The sequence below is a fragment of the Octopus bimaculoides genome, chromosome 28 (assembly GCF_001194135.2).
Source record: "Octopus bimaculoides isolate UCB-OBI-ISO-001 chromosome 28, ASM119413v2, whole genome shotgun sequence".
NCBI classification, from domain to species: Eukaryota; Metazoa; Mollusca; class Cephalopoda; order Octopoda; family Octopodidae; genus Octopus; species Octopus bimaculoides.
Window position 1 is genome coordinate 11292304 of NC_069008.1, and position 5278 is coordinate 11297581.

Here is a 5278-nt window from a genome sequence, read left to right on the forward strand (position 1 = left end):
TATATATATATATATATATATATATATATATATATATATATATATGCATGTACATACACACATTCTTTTACTTGTTTCAGTCATGTGACTGTGGCTATGCTGGAACACTGCCTTGAAAGATTTTAGAGGAAGAAATCGACCCCAATACTTATTTTCTTTTTAAGCCTGACAATTTATCAGTCTCTTTTGCTGAACTACTAAGTTACAAGGATCTAAACACACCAACACCAGTTGTCAAGTAGTGATAGGGGAACAAACACAGACATAAAGCCATACACACATAGATAGATACATATATATATGTATATATATATGTATGTGTGTGTGTGTGTGTGTGTGTTTGTGGAGGTGCAATGGCCCAGTGGTTAGGACAGCAGGTTCGCAGTCGTAGGTTCGCAGTTTCGATTCCCAGACTGGCATTGTGAGTATTTATTGAGTGAAAACCCCTAAAGCTCCATGAGGATCTGGCAGTGGGTGGTGGCAAACCCTGCTGTACTCTTTCACCATAACTTTCTCTCACTCTTTCTCCCTGTTTCTGTTGTAACTGTATTTCAAAGGACCAGCCTTGTCACACACTGTGTCATGCTGAATCTCCCCCAGAACTACATTAAGGGGACATGTGTCTGTGGAGTGCTCAGCCACTTGCACGTTAATTTCACGAGCAGGCTGTTTCATTGATCAGATCGACTGGAACCTTCATCGTCATAACCAACAGAATGCCACGTTATATATACATAGGAGAGTATTGTAGTTCGTTGGAAGCATTGTGTGTTTGTGAAATATAACGTGTCTTGAATGGCACAACAATGCAGAGTGGACTCTAATAACTATTATAATTTAATTATTCATAGTTTGATATAATATTTCGGAACATAAAAATTCCTTCTACAGATATTGCTAGGAAGTGATTAAGTTACTGTTATAATCGGTTTCCAATAGTTACTGAATCTCTTTTTTTCTTTTTCGGAAGCATCTTTGCAGTGTTCTGACAAAGCTCCTTCCAGAGTTCCTCATGAGAAGTGCATGAGGGCAGCCATGTATTCAAGCTCATGTGTGTTGGCATATCTGCAGAGATGGTTCCAAAAAAATTTCAGTAACCGTTGAAAAACCGATTAAAGCAGTGACTCGATCAATTCCTAGCGATATCTGAAGAAGGAAATTTTATATTCTGAAATATTATATCAGGCTATGAATAATTAAATTATAACATTACACACACACACACACACACACACACACACACACACACACACACACACACACACACACACACACACACGCACACACATATATAGGTAAGCCGAGGTAGCGGTTGGAATAACCATCTAAGGGATAAGAATATCCGTTCTTACTACTGGTATCAATTACCTGAGCTATCCCTATGCATGGGTATGCAAGCACACTATGCTCATAGGGTACTGGTAATAACAGAATAAAGAGAAGTTTATCAAGAATCAAATTTAAATAAGCAGAAAATGAAGAAAAACAAACAAATTGACCAACACTGGTTAGTTATTTTTTAATACAGAACATAACATAACATAACATTTCTTACAGCCGTTTCAGCTGCCAATGTCAGTCGGTGTTTACAAAGAAAATTTTGAGAATAATATTTGTCATCTTTATAGCACATTCAATCTGGAGCTTTATCAGAGTCAATACGATTTCATAAAATAAATGAAGGGAAGAGAAAAGAACAGGGCCTCAAAATGAGGCCAGAAGGCTCAATATATTAGAATCATATCAAACTGACCAATTGTAGAAATGGATGGACTTTGGTCAATTCCATTATGGACAACAGGCATTTGGTCTCTAGAATATTTCAGTAAGTACACCTTTATAAAAACTTTATGGGTTTTGAATAATATTACTATCCTTTTGCAAGACATATTGGCGCTTCCTGTTTTACTTTAACACTAGTTTTATTTTACTACTATTTACACACCCTGGTACCCCTATATAAAGAGGTAACCCATAAATTATTTCTCTAGTTCATTTGCTAGTTCACTCTTTTGCCTATCGACTTCAAGCTTCACACTGCAAAATAGTATGATTCTAATATATTGAACCTTCTGGCCCCATCTCAAGGCCCTGTGTTTTCCTATTCCCTCTTTCCTTCTTTTATTCACTCTGATGAAGCTCCATGTCCTAGATCAGATGTGCTGTAAAGATAACAAATATTATTTTCGGAATTTTCTTTGTAAGCACTGACTGACATTGGCAGCCAAATCGGCCATAAGAGATGTTATGTTTTGTATTAAAAATAATTAATTGACGTTGGTCAGTTTGTTTGTTTGCTGATCAAAAGTTTTCTCCATTTTCTGCTTATTTAAATGTTGTGCCATGCAGTGGGACTGAACCCAGAATCAAGTGCTTGGGAAGCAAGCTCCTTACCACACAGCCATGGTCTGATTATTTCCATCTAAAAGATACTATTCTAAGGAACAGGCAATGTTCCCTCAAATTTTTTGCTGTAGGTGTGCTCAGAAATCTGCTTGAGGGCAAATTTTGTCTTTATTTGTCAAGTATGAGCACATCCATGCAAGTAACTATCTTTAAGTAATTAAGAATATTCAGTTTCATCTTAAAAGCCCTTTGAAACATTGGGTGAAATACTGGGCACAGGCCTGGATAAAAAAACTTTTCCTTTGACTTGCTTCAACCATGTGACTGTGGCCATTCTGGGACATCATCTTGAAAAATTTTAGTCAAACAAATTGACCCCCAATACTTATTATTAGTTTATAAAGCCTGGTAGTTACTTTATCGTTCTCTTTTGCCAAACTTCTAAGTTACAGGGATGTAAACACACCAACACTGGTAGTCAAGAGGGGGGAGACAAGCAAAAATGCAAAGACAGACAGACACACACACACATACACACACACACATACACACACATATATACAATGGGTTTCTTTCTGTTTCTATCTAAGAAATCCACTCACAAGGCTTTGGCCAGCTCAAGGCTATAGTAGAAGACACTTGCCCAAGGTGTCATGCAGTGGGACTGAACCTGAAACCACATGGTTGGGAAGCAAGCTTCTTACTACACAGCCACACCTGTACCTATGATGAAAGACTAGAAATTTTGGTGAAAGTCTAGTAATTGTTAGGGCAATTCTGCCATGCAAAAATGTTCTTTGTGTAGTTACAGTTGATATTTTTACTATAAACAAATTCTGAAAGCCAGCTTACACTTATTCTTCCTTGGTGCAGATAAGAATTTCTGGTTGCTATTTCATATTATACTATTCACAGGATGAGTTGGAACAGAATAGATATTCTTCATGTTCATCTCACCATGGCTGTTGCTACCAGTTTTTATGAATAGCATGCAAGTCTTGTCTTCCCCCCCCCTCTCTCTCTCTCTCTCTCTCTCTCTCTCTCTCTCCATGCTACAGAAGTTGATCAAGGAAGAGCAAAGTACTGGAAGCTTGGCACAAATGATATCACACACACTGCTATGAGAACATGGAGAGCCAGTGCAGATATCATAAAGCTCCCCATCACCTTCAAAAGGATGCAATACAAAATGACCTTGGTAAGATTTGAAATCAGTATGCCAGAACATGTACCACCATCTAATCTACTAAACTCTTTAATGATTCAACCAATTCATATACATCTGTACAAACACACACACACACACACACACACACACACATTTTCCTTTCTGAGCCACCTAATTCCTCTCCATACAGATACTTCCCATCCTCTGCACCCCTGTCCTTGCTCATCACCCACTACACTAATCCTCTACCTCCACCTGTTTAATCCTCCATCACACTCTTATGAAAGCATCTACACACCCTCCCATCCCATCCTGTCTTTATCCTTTCTTATGCTCACTTTCTTGCTCCTTGAGAGTTTGCTCTAGCACCCTATCATTACCTTCCACTTAATTCCTTCAGCCATGTATCTCGTCTATAGCAACACACCTGTGCTTCCCCGCCATCATACTTCAGCCTTTCAGTGCCTGGTATAAAGCCACCCACCACCACCTTCCCATCCCAACTACTTCCTACTAGTAGTGCAAGCTTTTCCCTTCCCCTTTCCCCTGTTCCTGTTCCATCATGCATAATACATGACAACCTCTCAAGTGCTGATGCCAGTAAATAAAAGCACCCAGTACACTTTGTAAAGTAGTTGGTGTTAGGAAGAGCATCCAACCATAGAAACCATGCCAAAAATGACATTGGAGCTCAATCAGACATGTAGCTCACCAGTTCCCTGTCAAATTGTCCAACTCATGCCAGCATGGAAAATAGATATTAAGAGATGTTGACGTTGATGGTATATATTGCATTGAAATAACCATTACTTGGTTTCACTGCATTGTTATATATTATGCAACTCTATGCCAGTACTTACTCCATTTTACACAGATACTTTAACAAGGATTTCGAATGGTCTGTTCTGTTTGAGTTGAGTCAGAAAATTCTAATTATATTCATCACTTCTAAGTTTTAACACAAAATATCAATACTTCCCCGGCATTACACAAAGCTAGACACTACAACGTGAAAAGACAATACCTAGGTATATTGTTAAAAATCACACCAACACCAACCAGGAGGGCTTACCTTGAGTTGATGCTTCAAAATTCAACACCTTTTTTTGTGAGAATAAGATGGACAGACTCTATACCACTATTCATATTTGTAAATGTCTTAAGTGTGGAAGGTGTTGTGTAAGAGATAAATTCCTTTTTATTTATTCACTGTGTAACAAATTTTTTACTTTTTTGTCTCTGGTCAGTAAGTGTTATTTCTTATTTGCTTTTCTCTAGAAATCAAAGGAATTCACTACAACTCCCTTCAGACTTTGATTTTATCACCTGGACATTTGAAACTGACTTATTTTCCATCACATTTCAGACAGATTCAATTTGCTGAAGCAGAAATATTGTTATAGCAATTAGTCTTCTCAATACCACAGGTCTGCATGTCAGTTCTTGACCATAACCAGTTGAGCATGTCCCTTACTGGCTAACAATATGGGCATCTCGGATGATGAGCAGGGGTAGTGGGGGAGCATCATAGCCATGTGTTGAGAGAGACTCTTTGGGGTTTGAATAAATATCATAACTAAAGCAAAGTGTGAAGCAAATATTAACCATTTCTCATGCTTTCTAGGCGTGAGGAAAGAGAAAATAACAGTTACAACCCACCTACACAATATCATGTTACACAGTGTTATGCTATGATCTGAAACACACATATTATATACATATATACAAATATATACATGTATATATATATATATATATATATAT